We start from the raw sequence: 25,920 nt of genomic DNA on the forward strand, positions 1-25,920 counted from the left end.
GTGCTTCAACAATTATGAAGAAATGTGCATTTCAAAGAAAAAACATTGGGGCTTCATTCATTAATTTTCTGCCACTTACTGGCGTCCAGATCACAGTGAGTGTCAGCCCAGATACCCGATGGAGGAACCTCATTTTAGTAGGTTGTATCTGCAATCTTGTTCTTGTTCTGAGGACAGGAGTGTAAATCACCTGGTAACTCCAGAGCCTCACCTTCTGGCTCAGTTTTTTTTTTCTTCACCATACTCCATCTTATCCCAGCTTACATCCACAAGATCCCAGGATACTTGAATTCATCTACTTGGGGCAATAACTCTCACCTGACTCAAAAGAGATAATCCACTCTTTTCCGACAGAGGACCATGGTCTCAGATGTGGAGGTGCTGATCCTCATCCCAGTCGCTTCACTCTGTGTCTCGGACCTGTCCAGTGCACATTGAAGGTCACAGTCTGATGAGGCCAACAGAAATACATCATCTGCAAACAAAGCAGAGATGCAAGGCTTTAATATCATAAATGAAATACTGCTGAACTTCTACTCTGCATCATGTTTGTAATCAAGCAGATTTATTTCTGACTGCAATATCCCAGCTGTGTTTCTGAAGATGTCCTGCCTCTCTCTCTCTCTCTCTCTCTCTCTCTCTCTCTCTCTCTCTCTCTCTGTTTACAGCTTTGGACAGCATTACATATCTGACATTTCTGTCTCACACACACCAACAACTCTGCTCTCATCTGAAAGGTAAGAAGCAACTTCCTCTGTGAATTTGTATTCCTTTTGCAATCAGTGAAAGATAAATAGTGATAACCAGTCAGAAGACTGTCATACTCTGAAACGATCCTGGAAAAAAAAAACCTTTATGAAAAGAAGTATTTTGCTGACTGTATCTTCTTTGTCATTTCATCACGTTGTTGTGGTTATTAGTTGGTCCACTGGACAGTTCTTTATTGACAGCATCATTCTTATCAGTATCTTGTTGTATTGTATGTGGAGATGTAGAGGTTTCCGGCATGAATTGTTTGAACTAAAAAAGTCACATTGAGTAAGCAGATCTGTGAGGAGAGCTGCACAGAGAGGCAGGGGGAATGGAAACTAGACTCAAACTCCCAGAGGGATAAACACTCATCCACCCTTCTTCCATTCCCAAGCAAATCACATGGTTTTATTTTAGACCACTGAAGAGCACAATCAAATAAAAGTGCAAATAAAAGTGTCTCTTTCTGTCTTAGTCATGTCTCAACTTTGGTTGATCTGGTTTAAAACTGATCTCTTATACTGTTTCCCAAAAGCACCTTTAAGATAAAGACATTATTTGCCTATTAACCTGAAGCTCATAAAAAATGATGGCATCAGAGGTTTCATGCTGCTTTTCCAAATAAGGGGTTGAATGCCCTCTGATGGTCTTTAACTTAGTTACGAAGCTCTTGCACCAACATGCCAGGATTTTACTGAAAACAATGATTAATACTTACAAAGAGAGTTCACATTGGGGCAAAAGTAACTGGTGCTAATCAGCCACCAGGAGACACTGACTGTGATCCACTCACAGAAAGACTTTAGTTAGTAAAGCTTCACAGTGTTCTGCTGCACTCACTTTGACATTTTCACAACAAATTTCCAGAGAAAAATACAAAGCAAATCACGTATTACATGTGAGTTTGCATTGCTGTCAACAGCCTGACATTTGAGATGACAAAAGATGTTCAGAGTTGATGTGGCTATCATATTAGGTGGCTGTGTTGTGGATTCCACCCGAATGAAGTGTCACTGCTTATCCCTGGATCCCGTAGCATGAAGCAGATGAGAATCTGTGACTCCTCATGGATAGGACACAGTCCATCACAGGTTACATTCCCAGTCAAAGCCGGTACCTAGATACAGCTACATGGACTAGGACAATGCAGATGAGGATTGGATTTGTACTAATTTTACAACAGCAGAGACAGAATTCGTGCTGATTACAAGTAAAACTGTACTACATATAGATACTGTACTACATATAGATACTGGAAATCAACAAAAAAAAGACAAAAATAAGTGTTTTGCTGATTGTCATGGGTCTGTTTATCGCCCAAGTCCTTATCCCACTGAGATGCCTGTGCTACCTAATCACACTGCTGCCACTTAGCAATTTTTACATCCACCAAGGACATAATAAAATCATCTGTGTTTATTTATATATTTGTCTAACTGTCTGTTAGCAGGATTACGTTAAAACTACTACACGGATTTTGACTAATACCCCTGTCACACATAGCCAGAATGAGACCGAATGGTGCTAGAATGACGATTTGCCCCACATACGAAAAGTGTCCATTTGCAGTTCTAAAACGTTCTGACAGCCATCTGCAAGAGTCCACACAGTCGGTCAAAATCAGCCAGAGGCCCTGAGTGTGATGCACATGTTCAACACCCTCCGGGCACCGTCGAGATGAGAGACCTATCTGACGGCGAAACATGTGCAATCTGACCATCTGACCACAATTTACATATTCTGATGGTGGTAAAACAGGATCCGAAACAATTTGAGCACATATGAGGGAATCTCAAGATGGATCTGGCATGGCAAAGGCTGCCGGTATGACCTGCACATGTATAATAATGTCTCCAATATACAGTGAATGTGAACAATGGCTATCAAATGAAAAGCACCGTCGCAAATCTGAACAGGCTGTTATATCCACAACAGACCTTACAGTACAGATATTTGTCCATTCCTTCCCATGGGTGGTGTAAATAATGTCAACTACTGTCTTCATCATAACCTTATATACCACGGGCAGCTGCGCCTGTCCGTGGTCTCATTTGCAGTAACGCGTCATTGCACGTGTCAGGCTCGGAGCTGAATGGATCTCACTGCTGCAGTACAATATATTAGCACCTTCTAAGTCTGTAGGAGATATGACATGGAACTGTTGTGCCAGGCCGTGACAGCATTAATAAACATGAATCTCACCTCCAGCAATGGCCCAGGAGTAATTCACAGCACTGACGTGCAGCCGGGACCACAGCCTGTGGATAAAATCCTCTCATCTGGCTGCTGTGTGCTGTAATCAACCACGCAAAAATAAATCCCATGTGATAATCCAACCACTGCGGTGTCCAGTGTTGCATTGTTCTGCTGAAGTGAGCCAAAACACAAAAAAAGAAATTAAAGTTCCCTGGAAAGGCTTCATCTAAGGGATGGGACAGCATGGCTCACAGCCAGCAGTGTCCAGCAGCTGGCAACGGTGTGCATGTGCACATGTGCCCCCTCCCTGCGCACACACATAGCTGCTCATTCAGCAATTGTGAGCACACACACATACATACACACCCAGCGATCGTGTCATCAGTCCAGCACCTCTGCTCTACGCACACGCACACAAGTAAGATTATTCGCATTGGGAAGTGGAGGGCGAGCGCAGATATGATTCGATGAGTGAGTGAGTGACCGCACCATGCTGGCTTTGACACATATGGCATGAGTCTGGTCCATACGTTGGTTGTACTGCGATGTTCAGTACCGGCAGGGACTGTGCAAAGGAAGGAACACAGTGCTCCCTTCCACTTCGGTCTCATGTTTGCCATCCAGATGTTTGGACATGGGGCAGTCTTCAGCGCCTTTTATGGCTGTCTGACAGCAGTCTGTGTCATCTACCTGTTGTCTACATGCGCTTTGGATCCCATCAGCTGTGGATGGGGTAATCTGGATGCTGATCAGGCAAGCCTCTTTTCCTCCCACCTGCATCCCATTATGGCAATATTTGCAGTGTTGGCTGGTTCTTGCACATTCTTGCTATGTGTGACAGGGGCTTAAATGTTCAACACAGATAGACCATGGAAGATTCCATTAAATTCTGGAGGTGAACTGGATCCGGATTCTGGATCGAGTTTCACGCTATATAAACTTTGAAGGATTACTGTTAGCAGGATTACGTCAAAACTACTGCACAGATTTTGATGATAGGTATTAGGCAATGGAAGACTCCATGAAATTTTGGAGGCAATCCAGATTCTGAGTCAAGATTTCACTTTATACGAGTGGTGCGACCAGCGCGAAGTTCGCTCATGGTACATGGAGTCCCAAAAAGGAAGTACCAAATTTTGAGTCCACAGTGAAACAGGAAATGTCAAATGTTGAACACTTCCTGGCATGGGTGGAGCTAGAGCGGAGGCCAGGGTTGCACTGGACTCCACTGATATCTGATTGGACACAGATGATTGACATGTCACGGCACCACACGTCTGGTTGAAAAAAGCTGCATTTTGAAATCATGTCATGTCTGTCTGAGAGGACATGCATGTCTGGCTGGATGCGCACGGGCACGGCGCAACGTGTGTCCTGTGAACGGCACAGGACTGTATGATAAGCCAACAGTTCGACAAATACGCCACTTTCAGTCACATATCAGCAGAAATACACCGTATCAAATGCTGTTTTGTCAGTTATCATAGCGCTTTTTCTCTTTTTTAAAGAAATACGTTTATCTGCTTGTTGATTTTAGCCATTTCATGCTCCTGTAATAAGACAGTGATTATAGCACAGTGGTAAAGTTTTCATCTGGTAATCAGAGCTTTTGTAAATTGCAGTTTTGAATCCCGTGAGTGGCATTTATTTTTTTATTAACCAGGATTATTTAAGCACAGGGTTCTGTATTGCGTCCTCTTTTATTTATTATTTATATCAACCCAGTGATATTCACTAATTATACAGCTGGTTTTTATTTTATTTTTCTCCACATTAGCAGCATAATGTGGTGCAACACATCCCAGCTGCTCGCACTGTGTTCCTGCTCACATGACGCCATCATATGCATGACAACGTTGCAGCGGGTTTGTTCACACCTGCCCGTTGGCTTGATGTTTTTGTGGTTCGCTCATACGAGCTGTTCTGCCGTGATTCGCCCTGATTTGTACTTATTCGTACTATGTGTGAAGGGGCCCATAGAGATTTGCTTTCAGTTTGAGTTTGAGGATGATAATTTTTGAAATTTTTATTCTTCATATTTTTGTATTTCTTGTATTTGAAATGGCTTAAACAAATTAAAATTTTTCAAATTGTTCACAAGTATTCTAAAACTTTGGAGGGCACTGTATCCTAACCTTATGATGAGTGCAAAATGAGTGTGGTATTATTACAGTTTTATTTAAGAATGTTTAATTTTCACTGGTGATGCACTTTGTGTGACATCATAGTCATATCGTATATCATACTGATATGACAATATTGAGATACAATATGTGGCCATATTGTACAGCCCTACTGTCAACTAGCTGAAAACTTTGAATATTAATTTACATCTACATTTAAAAAAATGCTTAAAGTGACAGGGGTTAAGAGGGCTGTAATTAGGGGTGTCTGGGGAGTGGAGCCCCCCAGAAGCTGAAAGGCAAAAAAAGAACAATGCTTAAAAAGGTGGGGAGTCTGGGGTGGGGGGGCACAGAAGCTGAAAGGCAAAAAAAGAAAAACATTTAAAAAATGCGGGGGGGGGGGGGGGGGGGGACTGTTGTGTGGGCCGCCAGAAGAGGAGGTACTGCTGGCCCAACACCAGAGGGCGCCCTGCCTGTTGTCGGGTTTCAGGCACCAGAGGGCGCAGCCACCTCTCAGGAGCTCCAGGAGCACCGGTACTGACATCTCTCAGTCATCAGCCATCATCACCACCACCAATAAAAGCCTGGGAGAATCATCAGAGCTCTGCCGAGTTATCAGCTTACCCGTCAGGTAAACATACTCAGCCGCTTTGTGCCGGTCGCACATTTATTGCTACTGACCTTTGCAGTCGTAACCTCTGGTATACTCACAGCTTGGAGCTGGGTTTGTGGAAGTTGGAAGGAGTTGGCGTTTCCACTCCTCACTTTCCTTATCTCTAAGTATACTGTTGGTACTGCTAGTTTTCAGTGTTCCTGTTTTATGGGAGTGGTGGATTTTTCCCTCAAGAGAGGAAATGAACTTTTTGCTGACTGTTTGCTGGTTGTACACACACCCACCTTTAACCTGTGTCTGTTCCTGCCAGCAGTACCGGATCTGACAGCTGGAAGCAGTGGCCACCTGGGGACTCGGGACTTGGTGGCTCCGGTGTGTTGCAGGTCTCCGTTGGCGGTGGAACCTCGTGGGTCCTGGCTCTTCTCTGGATAGGCGTCTCCTACCCTCAGGCCTGCCCACGCGTCACCTTTTGTGTAGATTGATTGACAGACTAAAAGCATATTTGGTTGTTGTGCACATTTACAGAATAAATTGTTATTTATTCGGACTTCCTATTGGCCGTTCATTTACGCCCCCTGTCGTGGGCCGTGTACTTCACTTTCCCAACAAGGGACATTTTACTGAAAAAACTCTGAAGGACCTAAGATGGTGAGCAGCTTCCAGGCATGTGAGAGGCAAATAAAGAAAAATGCTTAAAAAGGTGGGGGGTCTGGGGGGAGGAAGCTCCACTGATGGGGTGTACTTCTTGCATTGGGTGAGGAATGTCAACGACAGCACTTTGGGCATGTGTAGTGTTTCCTGCAGTGGCAGATTCTGCTCTCAGACCTGACCATGGCACAGTGTTCCGTTACTAAACATGTAACTGTGTGATGTATGGCAAGTGAGTGCATTCATCATTTTGTTTTAAATAACAGCTGAGTGGATCCTTGTCATTTGATTAGTGCTTTGTATGTCTTGTATGTGCAAATTTGGTTCCATACATTTGGTACCATTGCACACTGCACACACCTACACACACGCACGTGCACATACACACGTGCGCGCACATTCACACAACGCGTGCATGCAAAATGTACCAAATGTAATGTGTAACAAATGTGTACCAAAATGTAAGTCCCTTTTCTGTTGTTTGCAAATTAATATAATATAAAATGACAAGGAGCTATTTTAGCCGTTATATAAAACGAATAATGAATGTTTTTACATTCTTTCAATGGAACACATATTTAATTCGGTGAAAGCTGGAACAAACCATTCAACTTGGTTTTGCCTCGTTGAATGGTTTGTTCCAGCTTTCACCAAATTAAATATGTGTACGATTGAACTCATAAACATTTATTATTTGTAGAATATTACATGTGTTCTTTGTATTAGTACTAGTGTGTTAAATGTATAATGTATGTAATATGTTCTTCACCTATAGTTGTTGAGAAAAATGTTAGGTGTCATGTAACTTGGGGGCCATTGACCGAGGAAACCCCTTGCATTCAGTTGCCCCTGCAAAAAGGTGGTTTTTGTGATGAAAATAACCTTTGAAATAAGAAAAATTCCAGTACTTCTTGGATTTGTGCCTCATGTGTGCACGTGTTGCATAGTTACATGCTGCTCAAGGCTTCAGCTGCTAGTGCTGACATGCACTGACAAAAGTCACACCCACAGAATGAGTGGCATCCAAAAAACCTCACAGGAACACAGTGCCAGTCATTGTTTAGAAAACAGTCCTTGTAAATGAAGAAGATGTCATTTTCTCGCCAAAGTGATTTGATATTTTTTATGATATTCTTACTTGCAGTCATTTCTAAATGTCCTCACATGCACTACCTCTGTTGGCCACAGTGCAGCTACAAACCCAAATCAGAAAAAGGCTTGAAGATGTTGCAGGGTCACTGTGGGGCTGGAGTCTATCCCAGCAGTCATAGGGCGTGAGGTGGAGTACAATTAACTAATCTAAATTAATTGCATGTACATATATCAAAAATAATGCAGGGGGGAAAATCACTCTTAAAAACAATTATAGAAATATTACAAAGCAGAAAAAATAAACTGTAGTCTACAAACTTTGCAAAAATGGGGCATCATGAACATACTGAGCATGATTTATTGCTGCACTACAAAATGTATTTAAAAAAATCACTCCAACTCATGGCGTGTGTGTGTGTGTGTGTGTGTGTGTGTGTGTGTGTGTGTGTGTGTGTGTGTGTGTGTGTGTGTGTGTGTGTGTGTGTGTGTGTGTGAGAGAGATGCAGCAATTGGATGTCAAGGTGTTTTGTAATTTTGGAATACAGTTGTAATCCTGTGATATGGAGAAAGTGTATGTATGTGGGTTTTTTGAATCTGAGGTCAAAACAGAGGACCTGAGGGGATGGGTTATTTTTGTTACATATATGACTTCAAATCTTTAAAGCACAGACATGAAATCAAATCATAAAAGCACAGAAGTGACATCAAATCATAAAGGCTCAGAAGTGACTTAAAATCATTAAAGCCCAGAAGTAACATCAAATAGGCAACCCCACCCATCACAGTGGCCGGCCCAGGTTCAGCAGCAGACCAATGTGTGGGGCTCCCAGGAGGCGAGCTGGCTCCAGCAACAATATATGCACCCACACATCCCCCCAAGGTCACATGTCCCTGGCTCATACGGCAAAATTAAGGGTTTACTGTGATTTTTTCAATTGTAGCACAAAGACAGAGACATGGTGGGAAAGGGGGAGACAGAAGCGCCGCTGATTGATCTAACAAAGCAACTGTGGCACAAAGTGCCAGAGGGACTTTTTTTCAGCCATGACAAGGAATTAAAGTATTTTCAGATGTCATTTTCCAAAATCAGGAAGCTTTATGTGGATAATTTTCTTCACGATGTGATGATTAATCCACTAAAACGAACAGGTAAGACTTTCTATTTACTTTGTGTGTGAATTTACACCTCATGAGGACTGCAGCTGTCAGCGAATCATTGGACAGCATCAATTGATGTATTTCGGATTATGAGAAAGCCTGTAAAAATCCATAAATTAGCCACATCATTGTTTAAGCCGCAGTGTTCAAAACCTGTGAAAAAAAGTAGCGGCTTATCTTCTTTGTCTTTCGGCTGTTCCCGTTAGGGGTCGCCACAGCAGATCAATCGTTTCCATCTCACCCTGTCCTCTGTATCTTCCTCTGTCACACCAACCACCTCCATGTCCTCTCTCAGCACATCCATGAACCTCCTCTTTGGTCTCCCTCTTCTCCTCCTGCCTGGTGCCACATCCTCAGCATCCTTCTCCCTATATACCCTGGTCCCTCCTCTGCACATGTCCAAACCATCTCAATCTCGCCTCTCTGACTTTGTCTCCAAACCGTCCCACCTGAGCTGTCCCTCTGATATGTTCATTCCTAATCTTGTCCATTCTTGTCACTCCCAAAGAGAATCTCAACATCTTCAGCTCTGCCACCTCCAGCTCTGCCTCCTGTCTTTTGTTAGTGCCACTGTCTCAAAACCATACAACATAGCTGGTCTCACTACTGTTTTGTAAACTTTCCCCTTCACTCTTGCTGATATTCTTTGGTCACAAATCACTCCTGCCACCTTTCTCCACCCACTCCACCCTGCCTGCACTCTCTTCTTCACCTCTCTACCACACTCTCCATTACTTTGAACAGTTGACCCCAAATATTTAAACTCATCTACTTTCACCACTTCTATTCCTTGTAACTGCACTATTCCACTGGGCTCCCTCTCATTCACACACATGTACTCAGTCTTGCTTCTACTGACTTTCATTCCCCTTCTCTCCAAAGCATATCTCCACTTCTCCAGACTAGACTCAACTTGCTCTCTACTCTCACTACAGATCACAATGTCATCTGCAAACATCATAGTCCATGGGGACTCCTGTCTGATCTCATCTGTCAACCTGTCCATCACCACTGCAAACAAGAAAGGACTCAGAGCTGATCCTTGGTGTAATCCCACCTCCACCTTGAATGAGTCTGTCATTCCGACTGCGCATCTCACCGCTGTCACATTATTCTTGTACATGTCCTACACTACCCTAACATACTTCTCTGCCACTCCAGACTTCCTCATACAATACCACAACTCTTCTCTTGGCACCCTATCATAAGCTTTTTCTAAGTCCACAAACACACAATGTAACTCTTTCTGTCCTTCTCTGTACTTTTCCAACAGTATTCTCAGAGCAAACATTGCATCTGTAGTGCTCTTTCTCAGCATGAAACCATATTGCTGCTCACAGATCTTCACCTGTTTTCTAAGCCTAGCTTCTACTACTCTTTCCCATAACTTCATGCTGTGGCTGATCAGCTTTATGCCTCTGTAGTTACTGCAGCTCTGCACATCACCCTTGTTCTTGAAAATAGGAACCAGCACACTTCGTCTCCACTCCTCAGGCATCCTCTCACTTTCCAAGATTTTATTAAACAATCTGGTTAGAAACTCTACTGCCATCTCTCCTAGACGTTTCCATGCCTGCATTGGAATGTCATCTGGACCAACTGCCTTTCCACTCTTCATCCTCTTCATAGCAGCCCTCACTTCTTCCTTGCTAATCTCTTTTACTTCCTGATTTACTCTCACCACATCATCCAGCCTTTTCTCTCGCTCATTTTCTTTATTCATCAACTCTTCAAAATATTCCTTCCACCTTCTCAGCACACACTCCTCACTTGTCAGCACATTACCATGTGCATCTTTTACCACCCTAACGTGCTGCACATCCTTTCCAGCTCTGTCCCTTTGTCTGGCCAATCGGTACAAGTCCTTTTCTCCTTCCTTACTATTCAACTTCTTGTACAGCTCGCAATATGCCTTTTCCTTTGTTTTTGCCACTTCTCTTCTCGCCTTACGCCGCATCTCCTTGTACTCCTGTCTACTTTCTTCATCTCTCCAACTATCCCAAAACTTTTTCACCAACCTCTTTCTCCTTATGCTTTCCTGGACCTCTTCATTCCACCACCAAATCTCCTTGTCTTCTTTCCACTGTCCAAATGTCATACCCAGTACTGCCCTAGCTGTCTCCCTCACCACATCTGCAGTACTTTTCCAGTTGTCCAAAACTGCTTCCCCTCCAACTATTGCTTCTCTCACCTGCTCGCTAAATTTCACACAACAGTCTTCCTCCTTCAGCTTCCACCATCTGATCCTTTGTTGAGCTCTCACTCTCGTCTTTACCTCTAAAGTCATCCTACAAACAACCATCCTATGCTGTCTAGTGACACTCTCTCCTGCTACCACCTTACAGTCTGTGATTTCTTTTAGCTTGCATCTCCTATTAAGAATGTAATCCACCTGTGTGCACCTTCCTCCACTCTTATATGTTACCCTGTGCTCCTCCCTTTTCTTAAAGTAGGTATTCACCACAGCCATTTCCATCCTTTTTGCAAAATCAACTACCATCTGTCCTTCCCTATTCCTATCCTTGATACCATATCTACCCATTACTTCCTCATCACCTCTGTTCCCTTCACCAACATGCCTATTGAAGTCTGCTCCTATCACCACTCTTTCATGCTTGGGCACACTCTCCACCACCTCATCTAACACACTCCAGAAATCTTCTTTCTCCTTCATCTCACAACCTACCTGTGGGGCATATGCACTGATGATATTCATCATCACCCTTCAATTTCCAACTTCACACTCATCACCCTGTCAGACACTCAATCTCCAACACACTTTTAACATACTCTTCCTTTAAAATGACCCTAACACCATTTCTCTTCCTGTCCTCACCATGGTACAACAACTTGTACCCACCGCCGATGCTCCTGCTCTTACTTCCCTTCCACTTGGTCTCTTGCACACACAATATGTCTACCTTTCTCCTCTCCATCATATCAGCCAGCTCTCCCCCTTTACCAGTCATACTACCAACATTCAAAGTCCCCACTCTCATTTCCACCCTTCTAGTTTTCTTCTTCTCCCGCTGTTCGTGGCAACATTTTCCTCCTTTTCTTCGTCGTCTTTGCCCAGCAGTAGCCCAATTTCCACCGGCACCCTGTTGGGCAATAGCACCGGTGGCGGACGTTGTTAACCCGGGCCACGACCGATCCAGTATGGGAATTCGCGGCTTATATTCTGATAAATATTTGATGCACTGTCGATTTTTGTAAGTTTTCCCACCTACAAAGAATAGAAAGGTCTGTAATTTTTATCATAGGTACACCTCAACTGGGAGAGACAGAATGTAAAAAAAAAATAAAAAAATCAGAAAATCATTGTATGATTTTTAAATAATTAATTTGCATTTTATTGCATGAAATAAGTATTTGATAAAATAGAAAAACAGACCATAATATTTGTTACAGGAACCTTTTATTGCCATTACAGAGGTCAGATGTTACCTATAGCTCTTGGCCAAGTTTGCACACACTGCAGCATGGATTTTGGTTCACTCCTCCATACAGATCTTGTCCCTCCTTCAGGTCTGGAGACTGGCTAGGTCACTCCAGGACCTTGAAATGCTTCTTATGGAGCCCCTACTTAGTTGCCCTGGCTGTGTGCTTCGGGACGTTGTCATACTGGAAGGAACCCATCTTCAGTGCTCTTACTGAGGGAAGGAGGTTGTTTGCCAAAATCTTGCGATACATGACCCCATCCATCATTCAATATGGTGCAGTCGTCCCGTCCCCTTTGTAGAAACGGTTTCACGGTTTGGATAGTGTTCTTGGGGTTGTTCTCATCCTCCAAACACAGGAAGTGGAGTTGATATCAAAAAGCTCTGTTTTAGTCTCATCTGAAAACATCACCTTCTCCCATGTCTCCTCTGGATCATCCAGATGGTCACTGGTGAACTTCAAACAGGCCTATACATGTACTTGCATGAGCAGAGGGTCCTTGCATGCCCTACAGGATTTTAAACCATGACAACATAGTGTGTTACTAATTTTATCTTTGCGACTATGGTCCTAGCTCTCTTCAGGTCATTGACCAGGTCCTCACATGTAGTTCTGGGCTTTCTCAGCATCATCCTTACCCACAAGGTGAGATCTTGCATGGAGCTCCAGACCGAGAAAGATTGACAGTCATCTTGTGTTTCTTCCATTTTCTAATAATTATGCCAACAGTTGTTGCCTTCTCTCCAAGCTGCTTGCTTGTTGTCCTGTAGCCCATCCCAGTCTTGTGCAGGTCTACAATTTTGTCCCTGTGTCCTTAGACAACTCCTTGGTATTGGCCATGGTGGATTGGTTGGATTGTGATTGATTGTGTGGACAGGTATCTTTATTACAGGTAATGAGTACAGCGAGGTGCAACTTCATTCAATTTTGGAGGTGATCTGGATCTGCATCCAGATTCTGGATCAAGATTTCATGCTATATAGGCTTTGAAGGATTACTTCAAAACTACTTCACAGATTCTCACCAAATTTGCACCACATATAGATATTAGGGCATGGAAGACTTCATTAAATTTTGGAAGTGATCCGGATCTGGATTGGCAGATGTCAGAAATCTCTGACTGCTTTCATTTCTTTGTTGTGTTAGTTTTGTACACCCACTGTGCTTATTTGTGATTTTTATGTAGCTAGCTAGCTAGCTAGCTAGATAGATAGCTTTTATTATCATTGTCATTACAACAACGAGATTTCTGCACTCACATTCCACATACAAACAGCAATTAATCCACAATTATTACTTGTTTACCGTAATAATGGCACACATCATAATTAGAACAACACATATGCATTTGACATTGTTTATGTACACTAAACTTGAAACAGTCCGTTTTCCAAATTGAGGCGATGTGAGTGTGTTGGCAGCCGCTGAAACTGAAGTCGCGTCGCCTGCTAGCTTGCAAAGAACGGGGGCCTGCCGCGGGGGAGGGGGGGCAGGAAGACAGGTAAAAGGAGATACTGGAGCATGCTTCAGTCCATGTGTAAGTCAGTTATTGTCTTTGTGGGTTGAGATAAGAATGGAGCCGAATAATCTCACCAAGGCCTGAATAAATTCCTCTGGAGGTAAACAGTGGGCAATTGACCTTGAGGCTAGATAGCCTGTAGTGTTGCACCTGAGCAGTGAAAAACACTTTTTAACAGTTCCACTTGAACAGCCAAATCCCAATTATGAATTAAGAATATTCCCAATTATGAATTAAGAATATTCACCGGCCTCCGAAACCTTCAGCTTCAACTGCAAGGCACGCATCAGCTCCAAGGTGTCATCCAACTTGCATCTGAGTTCAAGAGTCAACGCAGTCTGAGAATGCACTGCCTTGCCAACCTCGTTAATCATGACGGACAAACGAAGGTCCGTGGTTCTTGATGCTGCCATCTTGCCAATTTTCCGGGAGATCAGGGCAGCACATAAGCCAAAAAGTACCAGCCCTGCTGCCATGAGACCAAAAATGAATAAATCCTCGACATCCTCAACAGAGAAAGGCGCCAAGCATGCAACACGCCAAGACCCCCAGGAGTCGAGGACATAGCCCGCAGGATACGTTCCATCTGGGCAGGTAGGATCCCCCGGTCCTGACCTTCTTATAGAAAAATGGTGTCAATAGTGTTCAGAGACCAGCTGATCAATTCCATGGTTAATCCAATAGTAGTCCAATAGATCCAGAATCCAATATAGTTTTGAGGAATTCACAGTCTGGTGAAGTAGGGACTTGAAGGTTAAAGGCAGAGAGATAAGGGAGAGTGGAGGAGATGTGACCACCCTCGTCGGAGTCCCAAGGTGTGTCCAATATTTCTGTATGTCTTGATACATTATTTAATTTTGTATTATTTTTGGTCAGCCTCTCCACTCAGTGCTGGTTTTCAGGTGCAGTGACGTGTCAGCCAGTCCTTATCTCTCTGACTCCTAACCTGATTTTCAGGTGTTGTTTTTGTTTTCTCCTGCATACGTCAGTCATGTGTGTTGGATACAGGACAAATGGTTCTCCGTATTTTGTTATCTGTGCTGTGATTTGGAGTGATGGGATATTCTGATATGGTCTAGACTTTAGCCAGGTATTCTGCAGTGACTATAGGCCAGTGGTGGGCACAATTTTGCTAACCACTAATTAGCAAAGCTAACTTTATCATTAGCAGATTAGCTTTTCAGCTAACTTTGAAAACCATCAGCAGATTAAATAGCTTCTGCTAATTTTCAGCCCACTAAAAGTTCTTTACTGGCATAGTTAAGACTGAACAGTCAGAAACATTTGTAACCCTAAAATCAAACATTAATTTCTGTCTCTTGTAAGGAACTCAGACACCCCAGCACAAAGAAGCGGGTCAGCTACAGGTGTTGCCGGAACAAAAACATCATTTACTTTTAACATACAGCTGCTCAGACAGTGGCAGAAGAGGTAAATCACAATGTACTTTTCACTCATGGTCACAGTGTACTGTAAGTCAGTGTACTGTAAAATAACTACATTCCTTGAACTATAAAAACACAACAAATCTATGACACTAACAACGCTGCTAAACAAACATGTACTACAGTAATAATACAAACAAACAATCCCCAAACTCCCATAATGCATTGCTGCAATGCATAATGATCAATGATGATCAATGATCAATGCTGATAAAGACAGCGTGTACATGCAAACCATTAGTTTTTTAAGTGAAACAACACTTATTTATGGAGTTAAATTTGTCTCTTTAACACCTGCAAATGCACAGAGGTTGATCTACAAATAGTCCTTGATTTGCACACGTGTTTTGTGATCCACAAACACAAATTTCTGATTTGTAACTTGCGTGTTGGTTTTCAGAAATAGATGTGTATTATATGTATTTTTTCCATTTGTAAAAAAAGGCATTTGCAAAACTGAAAATTCTGTTTATGAAGTGTGACTCAGCATGTTGATCACTGATCACATGTTGGCCGCTATTCACACTCCCAACTAGTAGATGGCAGTGTTCTATGTATTTTGGTGGGGGGTGATGAGAGGAGACTGATTTCCCATAATGCTTTTTTGCGCTTGTGTTGGTTTACTGCTCAAATCTTCAGAATTAGCGCATTAATGTGCAATATTTTCACTTTGTAAAAATGACAAAGTTGCTTTTAATGTTGATACACTGTCCGGAATTAGTCTGTTTATTAATGAAACAATGAGTGAAAGTGCCTTGCATTTGGTCTACACTACCACCGTCTCTAGTATAAGCGAAGTGTGCATTGCATCTGCGCATGCGTGGGTCAAACGGGGGCAAAAATCACAGCTACTACACTCACACTGCTCCCATTGAATTTCGTATACAGTAGTATTACCGGACTGTAAAAGTTAAGGCTTACAGGGATTGTTTCAAAGGCTTTAAGCCTTAAGCGACACATACAATAATGATAGGGGCGCATTGTGCTGTTTTCAAATGCTCGAACGGAATTTATAGGCTTGAAAGTTGACTGAAAACACACGATTGCAAACCTCCGCCAAGTCCAAACAAAGATGGAAAGAAGAAGAAATGTGGTCGTAAGCCTCCGTTCATTCTACACAATTTTGCCACAAAAAAGAAAGATCCAGACGGACGTAAAAGACGGACTAAAATTGTTTCTTGCACATTTATTTTGTCAATATCCTGAAACCGTGCCGCCGTTTTCATGCATCGGCTTATGACTGTAATGTCGCGCCATGAATGACGTGGCGCGTAATATTGTAAAATTGACATGTTCTGTAAACAAACTGCATGCATGCACATATCATTGTATGTCTGTCAACTTATCAAAACAAACGTGACAGCAAAGAGGTTATATGTGAGACTCACCGTCATTGTCGTCATTATGAAGCCGGCGGAGTCGCGATTTCTCATCCCTGCTTAGCAAATATTCTGCAATATCCACAGTTTCAGTCTCTGGACTTCGTCTAACCATCTGTCAGTTGCCTTCAAGGGGTCAGAAATTTGTTTTTCTCCAACTATCAACAAGCACGGGTCATTTTCGACAGCAGCGTGCTCTTCCTCCTTTGTCGGCACTAACGGAACTTTCTGTACAGATGTAGCACACGCAAGCTCAACCAGCTCTTCTTTCCATTTCTGTCCACTGCCGTATGTAGTCCTGGTTGTAACAGGCAATCCGCGAAGCTTACAAAAAAGCTTTAAATCGTCAACTTTCCAGCGGTTGAAATGATCCAAATCACAGCACTCTTCGCTGCTTTCCGCCGGCATAGCTTGTGGGTTGGTAGCTGAAAACTTTAGCCTGCCCATAATGCACCGCGCGGCCTGAGATGCGCACTTCGCTTATTCTGTGTGTAAGGTAAGTGTGATGTCTTTGCAGCAGCTGACAGGGTGATGGAAGACAAAAGTGCTGGCTCATTGTTTGTTTTGGATTTGTGATCACTTCACATTGAGTTTACTCAGAAGCGGCTGTGGTGCTTCTGAGTAAACTCAATGTGAAGAACTCAAAACTTGTTTATCAGTTGTCGACAGTGCGCTGATGCTAAAGTTAGCGGTTAGCTGTAACTTCCACTAATTCTTTTAGGGGTTTATCGGTTTAGAGTTATAAATAGTAATGGGTCGATGAGACAGCATGAAGCATTTCAACACATTGCCAAACTATTGATACTGTGTCGATACTGTGTCACTGAATACTGACATCTGCTGGACCTTAAAAATCCCTACAGGCACCTGAGTTGACACTCTCAACTGACACTAATTTCATGGCCTAGTTTATACAATAATATAATCTAAGTCATTGTATTTCATCTTGTATCATTTCATATGTTCATTTAAATTTTAAATCTTAAATAATAATAAATAATGTGAACATGTATCATACGTAACGTGAAAATCTCAATGAACATGTTGTGAATGACAATGCTTGTTGACTGGGATTATATATATATATATATATATATATATATATATATATATATATATATATATATATATATATATATATATATATATATATATATTTTTTTTTTTTTTTTTACAAATTTTTATTCAAAAAAATAAGTTGTTCCAAAGTCTGTTACGCTTGTTTGATGCAATTTCTCCAGCTTTAGAAACACCCACTCACAGGTCACGGATGACGTTGGAGTGCAGAGAAACTGTAATGACAGCTGGAAGAGGTTTGAATATACTGTCTTGTGGTTGTCCCAGTATCTCAGAGGATCCTGGGACCTGGCAATATTGGCTGCTGCCAGGTACCTCTGCACCTCCTGGATGGCATTAGCTGTGGCACTTTTGGTGTACCTGCCCCCTTTGATGTCGAGATGTTGCCGAAGGTCATCTAAAAACAACAATGTGGCATTTCAGTACATGATTTCCAAACAACAACAAACAAATGATGCTGAATATGAGGGCTGAAGGACCTGAACCAGTTCCCTGAACCCTTCACTCTCCACAGTGCTGAGGGGCTGGCAGTTCTTCAGGATGAAACTCAGCAGAGCAACATCCAGCATCTGCTTCCTGGAAGATGGTGAGGTAAAGAAAGGAAATGAGGTAAAGAATAAATTAATAGGAATTTATTATCAATAAATTAACTGTGAGTAAGTTGTAGACTGGCTGTATACCTGAGTTCATCCTGGGTGTATCTGGGACTTAAAGAGTTGCTCTTGCTTAGATAGGAAAGTTCTACTGAACAAATGCGACATTTAACCTGCAGAAAATAATATGAATAGTAAATTAAGACTCACTTTGAAATGAATACGAATTCAGATAGATCAAGTGGAAAGTCTGACAGGACCTGGATGGATCAAGAAAATTAAAACATACCTTATTTTCCGATATGACATCAAAATGATCCCACATGGTGGAAATATTTGGTGAAATTGATGATACACCTCAAAAGATCTGAGATTCTTTTGGCAGATGCATCCCGTTGACAGATACGCTTCCTTATAAATACAGTTTGGCCATTTTGGCGCGTCAATGTCAGTTCAAAACAGTTCCTGTATAGGTCACGTGACTTTCGCAAAGCGATACGTGCACCGACATGGGGTTTCGCTCTATGAGCTTGACGCATGCGCTGACGCATCGGTGTTGCTGGACCCATCACTAGTTATAAAACTTAACTTTTCAGTTAGCGGATTAGCGGTTATCAAAGCTAACGGTTTTTCGGTTAGCTGTGCTCACCACTGCTGTAGGCACACACAGATTTTTTCCATATGTATCTATCTATATGTACACCCACTGATATATGATAGAGGAGCAAATGGTAGCTGTCAGGTGAACTATTTTATTGATTAGAGCTGATAATATATGGTTAGGCTATATATATATATATATATATATATAGCCTATGAAAGACGTGCGGACGGGTCCGCGTGTCGGGACACAGCCGGCGCGGTGCGGCGGCACAGGAAAAACACCTCCGTGTTGATAACCATTTGTAAAATCCAGGCGGCTTTTGATGGCTTTCAGTGGAGTGAGTATATGAGAAATTGTTTAACAGCTGGACATGTTCCAACTTGTCCTTAAGGCTTCCAACAGAGGTGTTTTTCCTGTGGCGGAGTGTCGCGGCGGCTGCGAGCCAACGCTGCAATCCGTCCGCACGTCTTTCATTAAAAAAATCTCCTTTAACAGTGGAATATCCAGATAAAATGCTGAAACCGACTTCTTCTGAAACTTCTCTGTTCTCTCACGACGTCCTGGATCAATAGAGCCTGAAATGTGGAGGTTTTCAGCTTGAAACAGGCTGACGACGGCGCCTGAGAGCGCTGCGCGACGTCTCGCACCGTGGGAAGTCCTTAAAGCGACAGTATCACCTCAAAATCTCTCATCAGCCATTAAAATTTTCACCGAAAACCAGCTTAATTTTTGGAACCGTGTCCACTTCGATGTGTCTCACAGGTTTAGAAAAAATTTTGATCAAACAAAGCACCAGTCTCTCAGCAACTTCTCAGACAAAGGAATTCTGACAAGGGGCTGGACGACTCCTCCCACAAGGAGTGCTCACAGGCGAATGACGTCACCGACAGGCGTGGAAAAACTCACGCATGCGCACGAGGGTTCAAGCATGTCTGACGTAAAAACATATGAATGAAATCCATATAGTTTTTGAAAAAAATAAAAAGGACCTATACTTTATTGACAGACCTCATGTATATATATATATATATATATATATATATATATATATATATATATATATATATATATATATATATATATATATATATATATATGTGCTTGGCGATTCACCCTCTCTGCAGCACTCAGCACCTCATTATTAAGATTGTCTTAATATGTTGAATATGGATCATGTTACATTATTATTTTGTGGCACTTTACACAGTGCTATGCGACACTTTACAGAGCTAGGGAGGTGCACCCAAGGCAACTCTGATGTACATACCTACATCAAATCTGTGGCACATACGCACAATTATACAGATTTATATTATGACCCCTTCACTGTGCTTTTATACAGTTCTGTGATATTAGATTCACATTATGCAGCCACTGGTGATGTTCAGTACTACTTGTGATAGATGATTCCTCATGCCCTGTTTTCGACAGGCCATCTATTTGGACAGGGATATGCTGCACAGTGTTCTGGCATTTTGTTCCTTCTGCTGCTCAGCTCGGAGTTCGGTGACCACTCCAACATGGCAGCCACATTTCTTGCACCCCAGCAGCCATTGCGGCATCTACTCTATATGTCTGCTATACCTTGGTGGGCAGGTGTCAGCTGCCATTTGTTTGACAGTTGGGACATTCATGTTAGTCTGGGTAGATTCCTGTCACTCTTGCTGCATTCTGCATATTCTTGTTGTAGTCTGTCGGCATTGGGGGGATTCCGGCTGTGTTGTGGGCTGATTCGTCCTACATCCTGGGTATTCTTACTGTATGACAAAATAGTGTCTTCCTGATCTTGGTTTTACATCATTATGTTGTGTCTGTGAAGTACGTTTGACATAATTCTTAATGGCCACTTCGTACATAACACAACTGAGGCCAAATGGGGCATGAAGGATGATTCAAATGGCAGTTGTGAAATATCGGAGCCACCTCAAGCGCCTCATACAGCAGTTGGCACAACCATTCAGCCACAGCACATGCACTCCACATTTGTGTCGTGCTCGTACTGGAAACACAATCGAATGCCATCAATATGAGGTCTTACTGCCATCTCACCATGGTCACAGCACGTCATACGTAGGTCAGACCATTCAGACTGCAATTGAGGGGCTGCACAAAATGATCGGCCACATCGAACCCTGTCCGAATGTGGTGAACAAGCTAGCCTTCACACCAATGGCCAAATTAGGGCAAATGGCACTGAATGGCCATTTGACCCACGCCCAGCCAGAATCAAGGTGCCACCCACGAACTTTCTACAACAGCAGTCACTGCTGTTGGAAGTTGGGCACTTAGAAAATGTGTGCCCATTTGTGCAGCCAGCACAAATGTACTGTGCAGGACACCACTGTCGAGGTGCAGTCGAGGTGGTGAAAGCTCAAAGGGTTTTCAGTGTTTCATGTCCGCCCCAGAGCAACACAAATGGCATGCGAATGTGTCATTGCCCCCCCCCACCCACACACACACACACACACACCACGATCCAACATTGAAGAGGTGTGGCTGAGGTGGCAAAGGCTTAAACGGTGACAGGAGTGCAGTGCGATCGCTGTCCAGTGCAGCGTGTACATCTGGATGGCTGTCATGTCCATGATGGAACAGCTAAATTAGAAAAGACATGCACATCCAAGATGTACAAAAAAAAAAAGGCATGCTGGATCAAAAAAGAGACTAGATATCAAAACAAAAAATCTGCACAACCTGAACGCTCCCATGCAAAAAGCTTTATTAAGATACAGAAAGCAGTAGTGGTGTTTTGGGCGCTGCCCTTCTTCAGACATGGAACACCCTCATAGCATATCCAGCATGTCCTGCTGGAGATGGAATCACCAGCCAGCAGCGTGCCCACACCACCACAACAGAGATTAAAAAAAAATCCCTAGCTGCTCCAGCTGCATGCATGGTTCTATCTACGGTGGGCGATGCCGGGAATGTAAATTTCCTCCCCACGCTTGTGTTCAAATTGGCTGTACCACCTAGCTTGGATTTTACAGAAAAATTAACTGAAAAAGTACCAATTCGTTCGTATTTCGTAGTTTGCTTTATTTTGCAATTTCAACCAAATAATTAAAGAAATAAGAAATATATATATCTCATTTTCTTCTTATCAATGCTGATCTCTGCAAACAGCAGAGCTGCTTTCAGCTTTCTTTGAAGCCACAGTGCTGAAGGCACCTTAGAGCAGTCAGCTCCCTCTGTTCTGACTGAAAGGAAAAATAAACTCCATCAGAATCTTTAATGAAATAATCCAGAGTTCATTCTGGGTCCATAGATGGTGATACATTCAGAAATTTACAGTTTATTGTACAGTTTAAAGACTTCGTGTTTCCAAAACACTTTGTTTGCTCTGAGAGCAAACAAAGATGGAGAGAGGTAATAGTTTTCATGTTTTTGACACATTGACATGTTTTCACATTAATAGTTTTATATTGTTTTTTTTAAGTAATCCAATCCCACTCAAAAATGTTGAAATAAAACATAACTGTCATGACAGAAAAACTGCCCACTTCACTGGATTAAAGGTATATTTTTTGAACAAGAGAGCAAATGCTATGTCCATCAAATATTAATGTGTTTTTAGCCTTTTCAACATTATTTATGACCTTTTCAACATTATGTATTTTATTAACTTAGACTTTGACAGAAACATGGAAAAAGGAAACATGGATATTACAAATATTAAACATAAATATCTTTTTTTGTCTATTATTCTTGCTTTCACTGCATCTAAAACTTGTCAAAATGAGCTAAAATAGGGCTTGTCAATCATGTTTTGGAGTCAATCATGTGGCGCAGACACCGACCACACAGCAGCCTGTTCTGTACATTATGCTGACAGCTCCCACCATCAGCTAAGAAAAACATTGTGCAATATGAATCCCATATAGATCACATAAAAACAGCAGCCTCCCGCAGCCAGCAAGCCATCCCACCGGGCAGCCACATCACATGACATGCAATCATGATCATGGCCCAGGCACGCCCTCTGATGTAATCAAATGATGTCAGCACACGCAGAAGCGCTGAAGCCGTCAGATGATCACAAACGCGTTCACCAAGGCGATCAACATGTCACACCTGATAGCTGTGTTATCGCAAGTCAAAGCTAGAGAACACATATCGTGCCATGAAGAACATCACCTGTCAACAGGCCACCATGATGCACCATGACATGGTGAAAAATAAAAACAGCTCCTTGGCCCACTGTGCTTCACGTGGCATGTGATCGCAACATCCACACGTTCCATCCATCATGTGACAGCCTGACTGAGCCCACGCATGAACCAGTGTGAGCAGCTCATTTGCCCTACATCCTGGAGAGGGAAAAGCCGTGAGCCCATTTATGTGAGTGCTTCACTGCTCCGGACTTGGGGGCAATGTCACTCAGATCATGTCAGCGCAGTCGATCATCATCACAACTCACAGCTGGAGCACACATATCATTCCATGTAGAACATACAGCCCTCTACAAGCCATTGGGATGCACATGTGTCGGCAGGCTCTTCTGATGTGGACAGAAATAAAACATTTCACCTTTGGAACAGCTGTGCCTCAGTGCACACTGCAGACACATCAGCCAGGCTGCCCCATGTGAAAATATCCATCTGATCATGTGAATGACCAGCTGGTGAGGTAAAAGTCAAATTTTTATTTGCCCTCACACATTTTCTTTGATTTATGACCATTTGTACAAAATTGCTTCTGCTGCTGTGTGAGTGATGTGGTGTCACACCTCTCACGTGGTTGCACTGTGTTCATGTGCATGCACATGAGCGTGCAAAAAACCATCACTGTGGGATCATACGGCATCCATACACAGCTGTCCAACATCTGTCCCTCCCAACAGTGGCTGGAATTTTTCAGGATTTGCCAATTCTCCCTTTTTCGGCCTCATTCGCCCGTGTGTTATGTGTGAAGGAGCCATAATAGTCTACATCCGAATCCGAATCCAAATCGCCTCCAAATTTTAATGGAGTCTTCCATGGCCTAACACCAATACATGGTGAAAAGTTGGGGAAAATCCGTTAAGTAGTTTTGAAGTAATCCTCAAAATCTGATGAAGTAAAGTGTACAAATTGAAATCCTGATCCAGAATCAGGATCCAGATCAGCTCCAAAATTCAGTGGATTCCTTGGCCTAATATCTATCTGTGGTACAAATTTGGTGAGGATCTGTGAAGTAGTTTAGACGTAATCCTTAAAAGGCTATAGGGTAGGCCAATAAAATGTTACCACGTTTTTAATTCGTACAATTAGAGAGTGTATTACAACAACCCACAGACCATTGAGACCCTGAAGACCAACATCCATCAGGAAATTCGGAGAATCCCTCTTGAGATGTGTGGCAATGCCATCACAGACTTCAATGTGCATGTTGCAGCTGTAATCCAAAGAAGAGGCACGTGGATTGAACATGTCATTGAACTGTGCGGAAAACAAGACAAGTGGGAAACCTTTGGTATCAAATGTTAATTTCATGCTTCTGTTACAAGCAGTGTTGCCACAGTTACTTTGAAAAAGTAATCCAATTACTGATGACTGATTACTCCTTGAAAAAGTAACTTAGTTACTTTACTGATTACTCAATTGTAAAAGTAACTAAGTTAGATTACTAGTTACTTTTTTAGTTACTTTTCCCAGCTGCCGACAACAACCTCTGCCACTCAACATGACAATGATACCTGTTTGCCAAAACTTACTTTATAGTCACCCTTTCTTGACTTCAATGAAAATAAATACTTGTTTTATAAAAAGTAAAATAAAGACCTCTTTCTTGACCTCATATTTAACTGTTGACAGCACTGTAACAGTAAAACTTGCAATTTCGAACCTACATTGTTTATAAATGTAACTATTAAATTCATTCTAGCATTTTCTAACATTTAAATTCTCTCTAAATATTTTACTTGTCGAAATTAATATTATTTTAAGTAGTATTAGTAGTTGTAGTAAAAAAAAGGCTTCAAAACTGGACCTTAATCTAGGTGTGTTGTGAGGGGGGCACATCCCTCCCCCACGCCCCCATTCCATCTGGATTCGCCCCTACTTTGGCGTTTGAGCACAAAGAATGGATAACATTTATTTATGCAGAAAACATGACCAGATTTACAGGTAAGAAAGTTTTATTGTGTTTTCACATCATGTGGTCCTCAGAAAGAGAGTTTAGGTGCATTTGAGTGGAAAATAGTGTTAGTTGTTGACGCGTCGCGGAGGATCAGCTGTTTAACGTGCAGATACGGAGCGGCTCAGCTCTAAATAAAGGAGGAAAAAAAGTATAAAAATGTCTTTGTAAAGCTCAGTGCAAGTGTGCTGATCACCGTGCTTTAAGAGGTGAGGACGAGTCGAGCAGCTGCAAAAAACCGCGGATGAAAAGCTCACAGCTCACTGAAAGTGGGCAGTTCAGTCGAACCCCGACCTCCTGCCCACAGACCAAGTTTAATGCTGTTATCGACCCACAATGAAAATAATAGTAACGCACAGTGACATGAAGAAGTAACTTTAATCTGATTACTGATTTGGAAAGATTAACGCGTTAGATTACTCGTTACTAAAAAAAGTGGTCAGATTAGAGTAACGCGTTACCGGCATCACTGGTTACAAGTCTGTAAACAAAAACTTCAAATAAGTTCTCATTTCAAAAACGTGTACAATCAAAAAGTGGGTAACATTTTATTGGCCCACCCTGTATATTGAAATCTTGATCCAGAATCCGGATCCAGATCACCTCCAAAATTTTATGGAGTCTTCCATGGCCTAATATCTATCTGTGGTGAACATTTATTTAATCAAATCCGTGCAGTAATTTTAATGTAATCCTGCTAACAGACAGACAAAAAATAAACACCAATGATTTTATTATGTCCTTGGTGGACATAATAAAGTAAGACAGGAAGCAACAAGGCCCAACAGACTTGTACAGTATATTCTTTCCCTGCAAAGCTATCCGCATTATGAAACACTTCTGTCAGGCAACATCCTGACTCCATAAGCTCGTCCCAGATGTCTCTCAATGTAAAAAAGGCCACAGATCCAGAGAAATAAATGTAACTGCTGAGATAAGTGAATGTCTCTACAAGTTCTACACTTTCACAGGATACAGATACACTTCTGATGGCCAAGTGCAGGAACTCATTGAAATCTCTGAACCATAGTCTTGATCCAGGTCAGTCACAAACCTCTTTAAGGGCCCCTTCACACATAGTACGAATGTGGCTGAATTGCACACGAAGCAGGAATTGTATGCAATATGTGTAAAATTGGAGCTGCCTCCAACGCCTCGTACACCTGTT

At 42.3% G+C, this 25,920-nt stretch overlaps 1 protein-coding gene across 3 annotated transcripts in view; it reads left to right on the top strand.

The window, feature by feature from the left end:
* Positions 1–666: 666 nt before the first annotated feature.
* The window catches only part of LOC117513664 (cardiac phospholamban-like), a 95,795-nt gene continuing 70,541 nt past the window's right edge, over positions 667–25,920 (top strand). For all 3 annotated transcript variants that reach the window (XR_004561671.1, XR_004561674.1, XM_034173897.1), the window contains exon 1: positions 667–737. The gene's annotated coding sequence lies outside the window, so the exon portion shown is untranslated. The remainder of the gene's footprint in view (positions 738–25,920) is intronic.

This window comes from Thalassophryne amazonica, chromosome 1 (genome assembly GCF_902500255.1).
Source record: "Thalassophryne amazonica chromosome 1, fThaAma1.1, whole genome shotgun sequence".
Classification (NCBI taxonomy): Eukaryota; Metazoa; Chordata; class Actinopteri; order Batrachoidiformes; family Batrachoididae; genus Thalassophryne; species Thalassophryne amazonica.